This window comes from Vitis vinifera, chromosome 19 (genome assembly GCF_030704535.1).
Source record: "Vitis vinifera cultivar Pinot Noir 40024 chromosome 19, ASM3070453v1".
Taxonomy (NCBI): domain Eukaryota; kingdom Viridiplantae; phylum Streptophyta; class Magnoliopsida; order Vitales; family Vitaceae; genus Vitis; species Vitis vinifera.
Window position 1 is genome coordinate 13,813,219 of NC_081823.1, and position 19,549 is coordinate 13,832,767.

The 19,549-nt window shown below is 36.5% G+C and overlaps 1 pseudogene; it reads left to right on the plus strand.

The window, feature by feature from the left end:
- The first annotated feature begins 1,148 nt into the window (after positions 1–1,148).
- LOC100260755 (cytochrome P450 CYP72A219-like) lies at positions 1,149–6,377 on the plus strand (annotated as a pseudogene).
- The last annotated feature ends 13,172 nt before the right edge of the window (positions 6,378–19,549 follow it).

The following is a 19,549-nucleotide window of genomic DNA, read 5'->3' on the forward strand; positions in this document are numbered from 1 at the left end:
TAACGTGCAAAGGACTAGAAGCCACATCCAAAAAATGAGCAATACCCTAGTACCTAGAACTTGCACACACTAAACAACATACCCAGGTAAAGTAGTGTGTGGGAAGAAAGATAACTGATCAATTTTATCAAATCAGGTAAATGAGGAAGGGGATGCAAGTCATGAAACAGATGTCAAAAAAATATGAATTGCAAAACACTCAATCAAATCAACAATCCATCTCCCCCTTTTTATTGCAAAAAATGACAAAGAGCATGATGAAGCAGTAAGCATACGAAAAGGAGAAAAGAAAAGCAAACACATGGACATATATGGTAAAAAAAGGTTTTGGATACAAGAGATAAGAAAATAAAAGTACATCTAGACAAACAAATATATGATAGACTGAGCCAAGATGGGTTAGGTGTACAAAATAAACTTATCCACAAAAACAAAAAAAAAAAACAAAAAACAAAAAACAAAAAAACGAAAAAAAAAAAAAAAAAACATGAAGTATCAAAAAGTCCAGATCAGATGGAGTAGTAGAGCTGGAAGCACCCTGCGACATCTGCCAAGATGTGAGGGATGCGAGCTGTCCCTTGAGGCTCTGAAAGTGAGCATCCACATGCTCCATCGACTCACAAGTGAAAGCTGGTCCATCAAATAGAATTCCATATTCCGTGCTCAAATTTTGCCTTCTACATTCATGGCATATATAGTTTTTAATAAGCAGTGATGATTGCACAAACTTTGAAATGTATCAAATAGAATAAATTAATAACTCATTGAGAAGTTTAAAATCCATATTGATGGAGACAATTAAAATAGATAATTTATAGATTTTAAAATACTAGACGTTCTTCTCCCCATTAGGCGTTGACGAAATCTTCTATGTTTGCCGGCATGAGGGAATAGAAGAGGGGCCAATTTATACACATCGGCAGCATAAAGTCATTCTCTCACTCTGAAGTGATTTAACACACGTTTCCTGATAGAAGTCCCTCAAACTGGAAATGAAGCATAGCTCAGTTGCAATTTCTTTTGGGTTCCTTACTGTGCTCATAAGCTGTTTATGGAGGCTACTGAATTGGGTGTGGTTGAGGCCAAAGAGGTTAGAAAGATGCCTTAGAGAGCAAGGCCTGGCTGGGAATTCTTATAGGCTTTTACATGGGGACTTTAAAGAGATGTCCATGATGTTAAAAGAAGCATATTCAAGACCAATCAGCCTCTCCGATGATATTGCTCCGCGTGTCCTGCCCTTCCATTGTCATTTCATTAAGAAATACGGTACCGATATGAGTGATTACTTTTCATCATAGTATTAAAGTTTGCTGATCTCTACAAATTATGGCCAACTTTTTTATACTGCCCTAAAGCAGTTGTTTGTTATCTGCTCTTCTCTTCCTAACTATTTTTCTTTTCCTTTCTGTTTTGTTTATTTTCCTCTTTCTTAAATTACACCAAAGGTTTAGACTTCAGTGGTAGTTCTTAATCTTTGCTAACTGTATTGCAATTTCTTTTATCAAGAAATTAATATACTTCCACTTTGAAAAGTACTGTTTTTAGTTTTCAATTGTTTAATTTCTGGGAGCTATGAATAAATTCTAATTTATGCCAAGTTTTTACCTTTTTTTTTTCAAGTGTCAATTAATGACGTTTCGGAACTTTTGGATGAATTTTTATGTCAGTTATTTGTGCTCAAAGTATAAATGAACAAATATTAAATCTTAATATTTCTTTCGATGCCAATTCTTTTGTGTCGATGCCAAGTCCATCCAGATGGGCTCTCCCCCTTTCTTTTCGGAAGGTTTTGTTTATAACTAATCCTTGGCTAAAGGCAGGTGAATGATTAGCCTCCTTGAAATTGCCACCATTTTTTTTGTCTTTTTGTGGGATATAGTCTTTAAGTATCCCATGCTAGATTGCAGAATATTCTCTGGAAAGAATCCAAAGCTAAATAATTAAAATTGTTGCATCTATCCAAAACTGTCACCCAGCCTGCCAAGCATATTGATAGCCCTCTTGATTTCATTATTTAATCTCAAGGCTACAGTGAATAGAGTTCATTCCTTCATATCAATAACTCAGCATAGAAACTATGGTTGAAGTTTTCATTGTTTTCGATGGTCCAAGTTGGGTGCAACTGAATTTTAATACCCAAAGTTGAATTTGTGTGAAGTCCAAACTAAAAGCAATCTGAGGCTAACACTATCCAATAATGGCATAAACGTGCAGGTAAAAATTTCTTTGCATGGTTCGGTCCAAATCCAATGGTAAACATTATGGAGCCTGAGCTAATAAGGGATATTTTGTTAAAGTCCAATGTCTTTCAAAAGCCACCCCCACACCCACTTGGCAAGTTGCTGGTTTCTGGTCTGGTGACCTTGGAAGGCGAACGATGGGCTAAACGTAGAAAGAACATCAACCCAGCTTTCCATCTAGAAAAGTTGAAGGTAATTTTGAATGCCCAGCTTCCAAACCAGAATATTTTACCTTATTTCCGTGTATTTTTTTTTTTAATCTTTTCACAAACTCTGAAAGTGAACAAACTTTTTAAAGTTATCATTTAAAAGTTCAAAGAAATGAATTTTATAAAGTTGTCTTTTTTTAAAAAAAAAAATTTAACACTTGAAAACTACACTAAAATTGTATCTTTGAAAGATAAATTTATATTAGTATTCGAAAAATAATAACTACCAATTTTTATAAAAATTTTGCTAAAGACCTGTATAAATATCGAAATTCCCAAATATTTCAATCAGTTTAATTAAGTATTTTCACATACCCAATGTGTCCTACCTTTTCCTTGTTTTTTTTTCTTACTCATCTAAAGTCTTTTTCCAGTCTCCAATAGAAATTTTCAGAAGTTTTATTTACCATGTTGTAAACCATAGGTAATTTGAACCATAAGGATCAAAATATGCTTGATTGTCTGTTCCTAGTTTAAAATACTTGATACATATGACAGTAAGATCTTAACAACTTTCTTATCTTGCTTGCTTATTACCCATACATCTAACTTTTCATGAATATGCACATTTTTTTTCTATGATTTCTTTAGTCAGTGCCTCCATGGCAAAACTGAATATTCCTCATCCTCCACCCATACGACTCTTCCTAACATATGATGACTTTAAGTAGTACATACTTTATGAACTACTAAAATTGTTATTTCACAGGTCAGTGATAAATGGCTGTATATTGAATTTGAAACTGGATACTGGACTGTTTTGGTCTTTATTAATTTATTTTGTGGTTGAATTTGTTATAGAATATGTTGCCGGCATTTCATTTGAGTTGTAGCGACATGGTGACCAAATGGAAAATGCTTTCGGTGGGGGGATCATGTGAGTTGGATGTTTGGCCCTATCTTGAAAATTTGACAGGGGATGTGATTTCTCGGACAGCATTTGGTAGTAGTTATGAAGAAGGAAGAAGGATATTCCAGCTCCAGAAAGAACAAACACATCTTGCAATCCAGGTTACAATGTCAGTTTATATCCCGGGATGGAGGTATGCATAAAAATATTTCAAGAAATATGCAGCTTATTTTTCTGGAACTATTCATACACGAGTCTGATTGGTACAAAAGATCAAAGAGTTATTTGGGGCTTTGTTTTCTTTTTGCAGCAGTGTTTCAGCAGATTTAGTTTGCTCAAATTTTGGTTTCAAATCAGTCTTACATTTCCCTAGAGTTTAGATGCCTAACAAGTCTCTTTGTCCTTGCACACCATATTCCATTTTAGGAAATTTTGCTTTCCTGAAGTGTTGACACCATGAAATGAAAGAAAAATGCAGGCTTAGGGAAAGAGGCTATAATCTACATACGTTACAGAATTTAAAAGGTTGAACAACTGATATGAATTTTCATAGACCAACCAGCGGATTCACCTATGTTGCAGCAATGTGGTTGAAAAAACACACAAGCAATTACATATATAAATAATTGAGATGATTAAGAAAAAATTTATTGTATACTCACAATAGTAACACCTAACACCTAAAAAAAATACTCACAATAGTAAAATATAAAATCTTTGCAGTAACAAAATATACAAACTAAATCAAGAATTTTGTATAAAATATTTTAATTAACTTTTAAAACCTAACTCAAAATCTAATTTTTAGAAACTTTCTAAATCTAGTTTAACTAACATCCTCCCATCAACTTGATTTGTAAAAATAGCATCCTTAGCTTTCTAAAATCTTTAAACTTGAGAGACTTGGTAAATGTTTTCACAATTTGATCATGAGATTTTGTAAATTTTAATTGCACTTCATATTTCATAATATACTCTAATAAATGATATTTTGTATCAATATACTGGCTTCCATCTGTTGATCTTAGATTAAAACACTTACGCAGAATATATATTTTTGGACTGCTGGAACACATATTTTATTGATAAAGAGTGTTGAATTTATACATGAACTTGTAACTGAAATGACATTAGAATAACAGAAAATCAAGCTACTAGATGATGAACAATTACTTCCTATAAAATAGAAACCAAATCTTGACCAAATAAAAACAAGAAACTATTTAGATGTTGCAGATTTTGTGCAAGACTCCAATTGCAAAATTTAACTTCAAAATTCAACACCATCATGGAGAAATAGATTTTTCTCATAAGGTAATTGTTGATTTTATATCCATATAGATCTTTATCAGTCTCTTGTTTGGTAAATTAAGTTTCTTGAACAAATTTCATAACCTACAAATGATGCCAACACAAATTTCGCTTCATAGGTTGAAAGTTTCACAATGCTCAAGTGTGTATTTGGTTAACAAGGTTGAAGAGAATTTATGTTAAAAATGGATTGCTTTTCAAGGTCAAGCATAAGAGATATTAGATTTACAACTTTGAGATCATTTCATCCCCTTTTAGTCAATTACTTCTTTTGTATAACACTTAGAAAGTAGTATGTTTCACTAATGGATGTTTAGTATCCTCAATCTTATGTTTACAGGATATTGTGTCAAGATGATGAGATACCACTGCAACATGTGTAGATGAAACCATTAGTTATTGTCTTGATAGTTTCTACCTTTGAAGCCTTATACAAGTTTCAAAAAATTAATGGAGAAGTAGAAGGCATGGATGAAAATAAGAATTAATGTTTGTGTTTCATTTGATGTTTTATTTACTAGAATTACTAACATGCGCGCAGGTTTTTACCCACAAAGACGAACAGGAGGATGAAGCAAATAAGCAAAGAAGTATATGCATTGTTGAGGGGTATCGTTAACAAAAGGGAGAAGGCAATGAAGGCTGGCGAAACTGCTAATAGTGACTTATTAGGTATACTAATGGAATCCAATTTTAGAGAAATTCAAGAACATCAAAATAACAAGAAGATTGGAATGAGTGTCAGAGATGTCATTGAAGAGTGTAAGCTATTCTATCTTGCTGGCCAAGAGACAACCTCAGTTTTGCTTGTATGGACAATGGTCCTGCTAAGCGAGCATCCAAACTGGCAAGCTCGTGCAAGAGAAGAGGTTTTACAGGTTTTTGGGAATAAAAAACCGGAAGCTGATGGATTAAATCACCTAAAAATTGTGAGTACTCAGTCCAATCTTCAGTTTAATGATTCTCACTAAAATCGTACAATACTCTATTTTTTCCCCATAATTGGAGTAAAATTGAAAACACATTTCTCTTAAGTTTTTATATCTTGTACTAAACATTTGCTTTCACTTAGTAGCTCAGGAACGGGGTCTCATGCCATGATTTCAAATTTCTCTGCTAGATTATGATGATTTTTCATGAGGTTCTTAAGTTATTGTATCCATGGGATATGCAATGTCCTTTGCATACTTGATATTTTGTCATGCATGATTTAGAACATTTTGTCTTCGACATCACTATTTTAAGAAATTGCTTTATTCTTCAGTGTCCTTCATAATGATTTAGAATGTATTTTAGTAAGAATTCTCATGCAACAACTTCTAAAGTTTCTCTACCACAGGTTACCATGATTTTTCATGAGGTTCTTAGGTTATACCCACCAATAGCAATGCTTGCTAGAGCTGTTTATAAGGACACTCAAGTGGGAGACATGTGTTTTCCAGCTGGAGTGCAAGTCCGCCCACCATCCTAGTTCACCATGATCATGAAATTTGGGGGGATGATGCAAAGGAGTTTAATCCAGAGAGGTTTGCAGAAGGAGTTTTGAAGGCAACAAAAAACCAAGTTTCATTTTTCCCATTTGGTTGGGGTCCTCGGGTTTGCATTGGACAAAATTTTGCAATGATGGAGGCAAAAATAGCTTTGGCAATGATCTTACAACACTTCTCATTTGAACTTTCGCCATCCTATGCTCATGCTCCTTTCAATATTCTAACTATGCAACCCCAATATGGTGCACACCTGATTCTACGTGGACTTCAGTGTTGAGATTCTTGTTATCAATTGCTATTAGCATGGCCTATATAGCGTGTATGTCGAATAAAAACCGAGAACTCTCTTTTATTCATAGACACACATTGAAGGAAATTTGTGTTTGATACAAGTAATGAATTATACAACATATCATTGTGTGGGGGTGATTATTGATGTCTTCTTTGATGACATATCATTGTGTAGTCATTGACTTTTCTCAACATTATTAACTAATCACAAGGATTGTTGATGCTCTATCCCTAAAAATTTGAGTATTAATAGAAATAAAAGAGAATAAATATAACTATTGGTCACAACCATTTCTTTTTTCTGCATATTTGGCTTCATTCCAATTTCCGTGTTAAAACAACCATATAATCTATTAACAAAAACAATTTAAACTGTTGAAAAGAGTATAACCTATAAACAATGTTGATAATTTTACTTCAAAAATCTGAAACTCAGTACATCATATCCAATGGGACTTATGAGCTTTTGAGTAAGTTGAGGACATGAAAAGAAGGCATGGTAAATGTATTTTTGGGTTAGACCCAAAAGAATGGCGGAATAAGATCAAGTATTCAATTAATTTAAAGCACAAAAGAGGTGCTTACCACTTACGCTTGCATGCTGGAGAGAGAGAGCAGATGTTGGCACAAAAAGAGAAAAACCAATTAATGAAAAGATCTGAAAAGATCTGGATACTGAACGTCCAACTAGGATTGCTTAAGTACCTTATGATGCTTAAGTTCCTTGCATGTTTTCCAAGAACAATAATTGTTTAGAAAACTAAATTTTGTGTTTTGATTGAGATAATTACTTTACTGTTGAAACACAACTTGGCTAAAGGCAGGTGAATGGTTAGCCTCCATGAAATGGCCACCATTTTTTTGTCGTTTTGTGGGATGTAGTTAAGTATCCAATGCTAGATTTCATTAAAATTGCAAACACAACAATTTTAATTATATATTTAGAAAAATGCGGGCTTAGGGAAAGATGCTATGATCTAAATACCGTTACACAAGCCTAACAGAATTTAACAGGTTGAACAACTGATATAAATTTTCATAGACCAACCAGCAAATTCACATATGTTGTAGTAATATGGTTGAAAAAAACACACAAGTAATTACATATGTAAAGGGAGATACTTAAATAATTGAGATGATTAAGAAAAAATTTATTGTCATCCACCACTCTTGTTCAACTATTAGGTAACATCTTATTTATAGATATTAACACCTAAAAAAATAGATACTCATAATGGTAAAATATAAAATCTTGTAATAACAAAATATACAAACTAAATCAAGCATTTTAGAATCTAACTCAAATTCTAATTTTTAGAAACTTCCTAAATCCAGTTTAACTAACATCCTCCCTTCAACTTGGTTTGTAAAAATAGCATCCTTAGTTTTCTAAAAATTTTAAACTTTGTCAACATTTTCACTCATGCCTTCAACTTCATTTGTAAAAGTAGCATCCTTAGCATTCTAAAATCATTAAACTTGAGAGACTTTGTAAACATTTTCACAATTTGATTATGAGATTTTGTAAACATTTTCACAAATTCCACTTCATAGGTTGAAAGTTTCACAATAGGTTGCTTTTTTGAAGTCCAAGTGAACATGATATCTCTCCCATGAGGAATATAAAGCTATTGGTTCTCTTTGTATCATCCAAGTCTCCACGTCCTTACCTTAAGTGAGCATAAACATTGCTCACCGCTTCATCATTATATGTGGGATATAAACTTCCCACTATGATGAGGTACTAGTGTACTAGAAATCATAGGAATGGTATGTCTTTAACCCTCTGGATCCATAGTATCCTATGCAATGTGGGACTATCTTCTAATATATCCTCCAATCTATATCACTCTATGTCTTCTTCCTTATCATATAATCTTCATGAAAAATGGGACATTTATGTTAACAAATATCTTTTGATGATTTTGACTATAAAGGTGACAACCCAAAAATCCTCTTAGATATCCTATAAACTAATACACCTCTTAAGAAAAAAAAAAAGTAATTACACAATCTATAAGACATATCCCCAAAAGAATTTGAGAAAATATGAGAAACCTATCCAAAATCTTACTATGTCCATCCAAGTTTGATATCTTCTTTCCACTTATTCATTTTGCAATAGAGACCTTGATGAACATAACTAGAAAATAATCTTATACTTTAACAAAAAGAATCAAACTTACCAGACATATCAACTTGATATAATTGAAATGACTTGGTATGTACACCCAATAGGTTATTCGATCTCGCCTTAAATTCAATGAATATATCCAAGGCATCGGATTTCCTATGTACATATCCAAACCTAAAGTAATCATTACTAAAAGTGATGAAATACCCATACCCTCCCCATGTATAGACACTAAAAGTTCCATACATGTTAGTATGCACTAACTCCAAATATTCCTTACCTCTAGTCTTCTTGATCATTTTACCATCTATATAGGATTCATAAACTAGAAGATCTTTTGGAATCAAAGAGTCCAGACTTTACCAGATGTTTAATTAGTGCTAGGTCCAATCTTGATTTCTTACTATTATCATCACTTGGGAACCCTGATTAATACTTTGTTCCTATACCTTAGATCTCATAGGGTGCATGCATCTATCTCTAGGCATTTGTAAATCTATCGCAGTGGAATAAATTAGAAATGGAAACCATTAATAACTATAGATCTAGAGATTTGAAACTCATACATGTGATTTATATGTTCCTAGATCAAAATCCATCTGATGAAGAACATACTTGGAAAAAATGGAGAGTCTCTCTCCTCATGCTACTACCCATGTGCATGTCTCGTTCAATTCCCATGCACGTGGCCTATGCACATCTTGTGCATGCGCTCTACGCATGTTCACATGTTGTAACCTCTCATCTAAGAAGGTCTCGTACACCCAAGATCCTCCACTCGATGACTTGAACCACAATCTTGGCACTCTAAAGTGTGGGCAACAAAAGGGAAGAGGCTATGGATTTCTCTCTCTCTTTCTCTAGAGGTGGAAAACAACTCTCATAAAAATTCATTAGGAAACACTAACCCATAAAGGGGTATTTATAGGGTTGTTGATTGTGCTTAAGTGACTTAAGCCCATCAAGGCTTGGGTCACTTAGTCTAGCTCAAAATGGCTCCTAATTGATTAAGTAACTATATAGGGTCATCTAATTGATCAATTGGCCCAAACCAAATACCTTATTCATTATCCCCTATGCCACCTTGCATAGTTACCAAAATGCTCTTATGCACAAGAATCAACCTAGAGTCAATTCAACCCTCATAAAATGTGTCACATAGTATATAAGCTCAAAGTGAGAACCACTAGGACCCATAGGAGTATTTGCTCCATCAAAATCCAATTTTGAAATTGATTCAACATTCCATTAAAGAGAATTAACTACACTCTAATACCATATGTATATAATAATGAGACAAAGTTCAGGTCCACGACATCCTACTATCCATTGCATATAAACTCCCAATGAACTAGTGTTCATAATCTAACAAGGTAGTGCTATCACCGATCAAGATTACCTCTCCAATTCTTAAGTTATAAATCCCACTTATTATATGATTAACTGACATGCTCTAGCTCCAACTCCAAGGAGCATAAGTCAAATTCCACTAAAGGAATTGTTGTGGCCATAAATTTCATGATCACATGTCCTTTGGATTACCCAAGGGGACACACTGTCTCAATCCCATGAGATATCATGGTGCCTCTATTAAGAATACCTATTGTTACTAACCTCCATTAACAGTGACCTAATCCATAAGGATATATGAAGACTTTAGGGTCTCTCCCATAGGTCAAAGCCTTTTGTTGATTTCAACATAGGCTCGATATCCTCTCTACTTTGAGAGTCCATGTAGCATAATAGCTTGGTGAATCATGACATTTGATAGCCTTACATCATGATTCACCATAGGTCCAGTCCAATGTGCATCACATAAACTAGTGCACTCATCATTTGAAACTCATCCCAATGTCCAAGATAAGTCATCCCTTCAATTGACCAAATCCATTAACCAATTATGGACAACTTATGTACTTATAAGGAACTCATGACTTGTATCTTGTGTGCAACTCCTAATGCACCCAAGTCATATAATAATGTAAGAGATATGAGTTAAATGCTCAAATCAATGTCAATACACCAAAGGGATGGCAAGAGGACAATTAAGTCTAAATTTGTTACATCATGTCTTTCCTTTAGGGGCTTAATCCCAACAAGAACAGTGAAGAGTACATCTCAGCAATTCAAACAAGATATCAAGTAATAAACAATAAGGTATAAGAGATTTTTTACATGGAAAACCCCCACACTAATTGTGAAGGTAAAAAACCAAGAAGTCAATGATCGCTAATCTAAATCCATTATATGATATCAAGTTACATAGATTTACTTGGCCACTTTACCCTAAAGACTTACTCTTCAATACTTAAAAAAACTTGATCCATGTCTGCAACGTAGAAACCTCCTATTACTCTAGTGAATACATTTCAACCTTGTTAAAGGGATGTAGGTTTTCAAACCAAGATTCAAATATTGAATCCTTAAATGAGAGATCGGGAATGGTGCGGCTCGTTAGGCTTTTTCTCTAAGAGACTCTCTCTAAAGAATGTAAGATCCCTCACTAATCTCTAAAACAATCTCTAACCCTTAAGGGGTTATAAAGAGGTATTTGTAGGAATAAATCTCCAAAAGGTTTGGTTTTAGAAGACTTCCAAATCAATTTTGCGTGAAAAAATCTCGACTAGAGATTCATGATTGCTCGAGCTTACAAAGGTGGCTTGAGCACTTTGGGCGCTCAAGTAATATGGGGCACTTGAGTAGTCACAACACTTAAGCATTGCTCCCCACTTGCGCATCCTCTATTTTTAAAAAACTTTATAAAATTAATTTAAGTTCAAAAAAATTACCAATCATATTTATACCTCAAAGAAGCCTAACTTACTACAAGCCAAACTTTTTTAGATGTACTTGTGAATTCTCAGTTAGACAAATTACAACTCATAATCTTCAATAGAGAGAAAGTCACTATCTAAAAAGACTTCTATGGCCAAACATTAAAAGGAACAAAATTGTCGACATATAATCAAGGCTTAATGTCCTAACAATTTCCCTTTATGGCAATCTTTTGACAAAACATCATTACATAAACCCACCTGAACTCTTATAATGAAGTTTACATAACAAACATTAATGCTTAATTAAAAATAAACTAAGGGAATGTTTTGCATCATCTGGTAGTACTTATTTTCCAATCCTGTAACCTACACACATAAAAAAAAACTTCAACAAAGGTGGAAAATGTGTGAGATAAGATATGATCAAAGCAATAGAACATGATAGTTAGAGATTTTGCTCGATACATTGTGAAAGCATGTAATAGAAACATATCCTTATTGATTACTACCAAAAAGTGCTTTTTTGTAGACCTAATTATAATGGTTTTAAGCACCTTTGAGTAGTAATCATATTCATTTAACCCAATTAATTCATTAAGGTCCTTAGTAATTGGTTTTAACCTTTTTATGGCAAAGTTGACATGTTTTTATCAGCTTATGAATCGATTCAAGCATGCCAATTGATGGAGGAGCTACTTGGGCGAGTTAAGCAAGGATTTTGTACGTTTATAGGCTTGAATTTCAAGTGGAAACACGAGCACAAGCAATGGAGAAGAGGAAAACAGAGTGAAGAAAACAGAGTGAAAAAAACAGCTGCAGTCTTCCTTTGAACTTTTGGAGCACTTCCCGAAGTCCATGTTTTTCATGCTATATACCATTTGAAAGATTAGGAAGTCAAGAATCCAACGCTTCAAACCGTGTATGATTTGGAGCTGAAATGAGGAAGATATGGCCTTTGGAAGGCAACTGCATCATGTCAAATGGCCAATTTCGCAATGTGAATTTCACATTGCGAAAATTTCGCAAGGAGATTTTCTTCATGGTGCGAAATTTTGCCACTTCGCACCATGAAGAAACACATTGCGAAAATTTCGCAAGGAGGATTTAGGCACATTGCGAAATTCCTTTGAATCCCCTGTTTTGAGACGTTGTTGATGTTATTCCACTACCGGTTCTCCAAGATATTTTGCTTGATTTTTAGCTTTGTAAATACCTATTTTACCCTTGTAATCAACCAATGAATAGGTTGCTTTTGTAATAGCTCTTGTAATTTAGCTTGTTATTGTCTTTAAATAGAGGTGAAGAGCCTCAGACAATGATCATCTAATCTTGTAACCTGTAACTTTATAAGTTATAAGATCACTTTTGTTCATACGCTTCTTTTCTCTTTTCTTTCTCATTTTCTTAGTAGCCAAACATCCTTGGAGGATGAAATCCCCAAGGATGAGAGGCTAAAACCTTTTAGTTTCTTGAAGTAATGGATGCCATGTGAAGCTCCCGTGTCAGGATGGAGATTTCCAAGCCATGAATGTAAGTAGCTGAGTGTCATAAATGTTTTCATTCAAAGTAAAGCTTTTAATCCCTCTGACTTGCTTTGAATGGCCAATACTTGATAAGCTTTTGGTCTCAGTGGATTCTTATTGTTAGATCCACTGACGTTCATTAGTTATCTCCTACGAGCCATTGTATTGCAAGTCGAGGAGATGACCTATATCATTAAAAGGGCATTTATGAGGTTCAGCTACCCTTTTTGTAAGTTTTCAAGGACTAAAACTCAGTTGTTAAACTCATACCGGTTCGGGAAGTAAGCATCACCTTAGTTGCTTCCCCAACTCGAGGTGAAAAGTCCCAAAATCTCCATTTTTACACAGTGAGTTAAGCATGGCTATCCAAAGCTTTAAGAAACTTCTTTTTCCATCTTTTAACCTATTTTCATGTTAGTTTAGTTTACAACACCTTCATCTTTTTATGTTTTCATCTTAACCTAATTTTTATTAAGAAAAGTTCACTCCATCCTCCGAACTTCACTAGTTAAAGTAAAAACCCTTCCCAGTGTTCGATCCTAGAGCCACTATGCTACAGTAGCTTTGCTACTTTAGTGTAAGGACCTTAGGTATAAATTTTGTTGATACCCTTACATGCCAAGCTACCAAGAGTCGGGTTGTCAAATGGCGCCGTTGCCGGGGAAGGTGCTACTTCACTATGAATATATCAGCCGGAGGTAACTTGTGAGACTTCTCATGAGTAAGGTGAATTCTATCTCATTTTTTTTATTTACTAACTTTTTATTTTAATTTTAGAACATTTTTAACTTAGTTTAGATAAGTTTCTTTTAGCTTTTAACTTTCATTTTTAGTTTATTTTTCATACTCTGTTTTTCCTTCCGCATGCTCTGTTTTTTCTTCTTTTTCTTTGTTTTGTTTATTTGTTTTGTTCCAGCTGAATCCGTGCATGCCCTATTGGATTAGAGACCAAGAGGGAAGGTTAGTAAGGATAGAGACTCCACGAGCTACTGAATTAGAGATTATTTTGGAAGTCATGGAGAATCAGCCAAAGGATCAACATTCACAACACGGGCAGGGGAATGATCCGAACTTGTATAGGTCCATGAGGGACAGGATGCACCCTCCGAGGATGAGTGCACCATCTTGCATCATTCCTCCTACAGAGCAATTGATTATCAGGCCACACATCGTGCCTCTGCTTCCTACTTTCCATGGGATGGAAAGTGAAAATCCATATGCGCACATAAAGGAATTAGAAGATGTGTGCAATACTTTTCAAGAAGGGGGAACAGCTATTGAGCTTATGAGGTTGAAGCTCTTTCCATTCACATTAAAGGACAAAGCCAAGATATGGCTCAATTCCTTGAGGCCGAGAAGCATAAGAACATGGACAGAACTTCAAGCTGATTTTTTGAAGAAGTTTTTCCCTACTCACAGAACAAATGGATTGAAGAGACAAATCTTCAACTTCTCAGCACGTGAAAATGAAAAATTTTATGAATGCTGGGAGAGGTATATGGAGGCCATCAATGCATGTCCTCACCACGGCTTTGATACATGGCTTTTGGTGAGCTATTTTTATGATGGCATGTCATCTTCAATGAAGCAGATATTGGAGACAATGTGTGGGGGTGATTTCATGAGCAAGAACCCTGAGGAGGCTATGGACTTCCTAAGTTATGTCTCAGAGGTTTCCCGTGGATGGGATGAGCTCAATAGTAGAGAAATGGGGAAGAGGCCAGTTCAGCAAATGTCAAGAGGGGGGATGTACAGTCTGAGTGAAGACATGGAGATGAAAGCCAAGGTAGCTGCCATGGCTAGAAAAATAGAGGAAATGGAGTTGAGAAAAGTTCACGAAGTCCAAGCTATTTCAGAACCTCAACAACAAGCCAATCCTTGCTCCATATGTCAGTCATTTGAACATATGGTGGAAGAATGTCCCACCATTCCGGCAGCAAGAGAAATGTTTGGGGAACAAGCTAACCTGATTGGCCAATGGAAGCCAAATCCAAATGCTCCCTATGGCAACACGTACAACTCTAGCTGGAGGAACCACCCAAACTTTGCATGGAAGCCAAGGCCAAACCCATATCAGTCACCAGCCCAATCAAGCCAACAGAGTCAAGGTCAATCCTCAGTTGAGCAAGCACTCATAAGCCTTAGCAAGGTTATGGGTGACTTTGTGAGTGAGCAAAAATCCATCAACTCTCAACTAAATCAGAAGATTGACAACGTAGAGAGTACATTGAACAAGAAGATAGATGGGATGCATAATGAGTTGTCTCAGAAAATTGACTACATCCAATATTCCATCTCAAGGCTCACAAATTTGAACACTGTCAATGAGAAAAGGAAGTTTCCCTCTCAGCCTCACCAAAATCCTAAGGGGATACATGAAGTGGAATCCAAAGATGAGGATTCTTCAAAGGTGAGGGACGTGCAAGCTATTATCACTTTGAGAAGTGGTAAGGAAGTGCATCAGCCGGAGCATGATCAGAGGAAAGCCAAAGAAGATAAGGCTGATAGAAAAGAAGAAAAGAAGAATGAACAAAAGGGAAAGGAAGTTCATATGAAAGAAAGCATCATTCCTAGCATGGATGAGGAACCTCAAATTCTTTTAAAGGAAGGCATGATGAAGAAGCACATGCCTCCTCCATTTCCTCAAGCCTTGCGTGGGAAGAAACCGATCAAGAATGCTTCTGAGATTCTTGATGTGCTAAGACAAGTGAAGGTGAATATTCCTTTACTTGATATGATCAAGCAAGTACCCACATATGCAAAGTTTTTGAAGGACTTGTGCACTGTGAAAAGAGGACTCAATGTTACAAAGCAAGCCTTCCTAACCGAGCAAGTGAGTGCTATAATCCAATGCAAGTCTCCAATCAAATACAAAGATCCGGGGTGTCCTACAATCTCAGTCAATATTGGAGGAACCCAAGTGGAGAAAGCATTGCTTGATTTGGGGGCAAGTGTTAACTTGCTTCCATACTCTGTATACAAAGAGCTGGGGTTGGGAGAACTCAAGCCAACATCAATCACCCTATCCTTAGCTGACCGATCAGTGAAAATCCCCAGGAGGGTAATAGAGCATGTATTGGTTCAAGTTGACAAATTCTACTATCCAGTAGATTTTGTGGTGCTTGATACGGATCCCATTGTCAAAGGAATCAACTATGTTCCAATCATCCTTGGAAGACCATTCCTTGCAACATCCAATGCAATCATCAATTGTAGGAATGGGGTCATGCAACTCACTTTTGGGAATATGACATTGGAACTCAACATCTTCCATCTATGTCAAAAGCACATCCATCCTGAAGAAGATGAGGGCCCGGAAGAAGTGTGTATGATAGATACCCTGGTGGAGGAGCATTGTAATCAGAGTATCCTTGATCAGTTTGAAGAGAATTCAGATGAAAGCCATGAAGATCTTGATGATGGGTTAGCTGAACCCATGGGAATGAATGTCGTTATGTCAAACTGGAGACAAAAGCCAGTGATCCTCCCTTTGTTCAAGGATGAGGAAGAGATGAAAGAAGCTAAGGATGCAATCCTTAAACTTGAATTGAAGACCCTTCCTGCCGAGTTGAAGTATGCTTACTTGGAGGAAGGCAATAAAGCCCCGGTGGTAATTTCTTCTTCTTTAACCGTTTCACAAGAGGACAATCTTCTGAGAATCCTTAGAAAGCACAAGAAGGCCATCGGATGGCAAATTTCTGATTTGAAGGGGATAAGCCCATTGATTTGCACGCACCATATTTATATGGAGGAGGGAGCTAAGCCAACTCGTCAGCCACAGAGAAGATTGAATCCTCATATGCAAGAGGTAGTAAGGGCTGAAGTGTTGAAGCTTCTTCAAGCGGGCATCATTTACCCCATTTCGGATAGCACTTGGGTGAGTCCAACCCAAGTTGTTCCAAAGAAGTCCGGGATAACCGTAGTCAAGGGGGAAAATGGAGATGAAGTGTCCACACGCCTCACAACTGGTTGGAGGGTGTGCATTGACTACAGGAAGCTGAACGCAGTAACGAGAAAGGATCACTTCCCTTTACCTTTCATGGATCAAGTCCTTGAGAGAGTATCTGGGCATCCTTTTTATTGCTTCTTGGATGGGTATTCCGGGTATTTTCAAATAGAGATTGATGTGGAGGACCAGGAGAAGACTACCTTCACTTGTCCATTCGGCACCTATGCTTATAGGCGGATGCCTTTTGGATTATGCAACACTCCTACTACCTTCCAAAGATGCATGCTTAGCATCTTCAGTGACATGGTTGAACGAATCATGGAAGTCTTCATGGATGACATAATTGTGTATGGGACTTCTTTTGAGGATTGTTTGTCACATCTTGAAGATGTATTGAAAAGATGCATAGAGAAAGACCTCGTACTCAATTGGGAGAAGTGCCATTTTATGGTAAATCAAGGTATTGTTCTTGGGCACGTAATCTCAAAGAAGGGTATAGAGGTAGATAGAGCTAAGGTGGAACTAATTGTGAAGTTGCCACCTCCCACCAATGTAAAAGGAATAAGGCAATTCCTTGGGCATGTCGGGTTCTATAGGAGGTTTATAAAGGATTTTTCCAAGATTGCCAAACCTCTTTGTGAATTATTGGTGAAGGATGCCAAGTTTGAGTGGGATGATAAATGTCAAAGGAGTTTTGAGCTTCTTAAGCAATTCTTGACATCAGCGCCCATTGTGAGAGCACCAAATTGGGAGTTGCCATTTGAAGTGATGTGTGACTCAAGTGATTATGCTATTGGGGCTGTTTTGGGACAAAGAGAAGATGGCAAACCTTATGTGATCTACTATGCAAGCAAGTCTTTGAATGATGCTCAAAAGAATTACACCACCACTGAGAAGGAATTACTTGCTGTGGTGTATGCTTTGGATAAGTTCAGAGCTTATTTGATAGGGTCTTCCATTGTGGTATTCACGGATCATTCAGCTTTGAAGTATTTGCTAACCAAGCAAGATGCCAAGGCTAGGTTGATTAGGTGGATACTTTTGCTTCAAGAGTTCAACCTCCAGATCAGAGATAAGAAAGGTGTTGAGAATGTGGTAGCTGACCACCTGTCAAGGCTCAACATTGCTCATGACACCCATGGACTTCCCATAAATGATGATTTCCCTGAGGAATCCTTGATGCTTTTGGAGGAAGTGCCATGGTTTGCACACATTGCCAATTACTTGGTCACGGGAGAAATACCAAGTGAATGGAGCTCTCAGGACAAGAAGAATTTCTTTGCCAAGGTCCGTGCATATTATTGGGAGGAGCCTTTTCTCTTCAAGTATTGTGTGGATCAAATTATAAGGAAGTGTGTGCCTGAACAAGAGAAGCATGGGATCCTATCTCATTGCCATGAGAATGCATGTGGAGGCTACTTTGCCTCACAAAAGACAGCAATGAGAGTTCTTCAATCGGGCTTTTGGTGGCCCTCACTTTTTAAGGATGCCCATGAGGTAAGTAAAGGATGTGATAAGTGCCAAAAACTAGGCAAGCTTTCAAGGAGAAACATGATGCCTTTGAACCCCATCTTGATAGTGGATCTTTTTGATGTTTGGGGCATAGATTTCATGGGACCTTTCCCTATGTCTTTTGGCCACTCCTACATCTTGGTAGGAGTTGATTATGTTTCAAAGTGGGTTGAAGCTATACCCTGTAGAACCAATGATCACAAAGTGGTTCTCAAATTCCTAAAAGAAAACATCTTCTCGAGGTTTGGAGTGCCTAAAGCAATCATCAGTGATGGAGGCACTCACTTTTGCAACAAGCCCTTTGAAGCTCTTTTGGCCAAGTACGGAGTTAAGCATAAGGTAGCTACACCTTATCATCCTCAGACGAGTGGCCAAGTAGAGCTAGCCAACCGGGAAATTAAGAACATCTTGATGAAGGTGGTGAACACCAATAGGAAAGATTGGTCTGCTAGGCTCCTTGATTCCCTATGGGCGTATAGGACGGCTTATAAGACTATCCTTAGGATGTCACCATACCGTCTTGTTTATGGCAAAGCTTGCCATCTTCCCGTTGAGATCGAGTTCAAGGCATGGTGGGCCATTAAAAAGCTCAACATGGATTTAACTAAGGCTGGGCTAAAGAGGAGTTTGGATTTAAATGAGCTTGAGGAATTGAGAAATGATGCCTATCTCAACTCAAAAATAGCTAAGGAAAAGCTAAAGAGATGGCATGATCAGTTGGTGACCAAGAAAGAATTTTTCAAGGGACAAAGAGTCTTGCTATATGACTCTAAACTTCACCTATTTCCGGGAAAGCTCAAATCAAGGTGGGTAGGGCCTTTTGTCATCCACCAAGTACACTCACATGGAGTAATTGAGTTACTCAACTCAAATAGTGCAAAGACCTTCAAGGTAAATGGGCAAAGACTCAAGCCTTACATCGAGCCATTTTCCCGTGACAAGGAGGTACTCATCCTCCATGACCCATCACATCCTTGAGAAAGTGTGGTAAGTTGATGAGCTTAGCATGAAAAGCTAAGTGCTCATCTCTTTTTGTTTTAATTTTAGTATTACATTCTTGTTTACTTTGCATTTTTAATACTTTTGCACATATTTTGTTTAGGTTTCTTAGTTTTGATTTTGTTTTTTTATGTTTTTAATGGAGCTTTGATGTCCAATAGCAGGTACGAAAGCTCACAAGCTCACAAATGTGGAAAGAAAGGTGAAATAGGGGAGAAATATACCTAAGTCCAAGCTTAAAAGCCCATTTCGCAACTCAAAAAG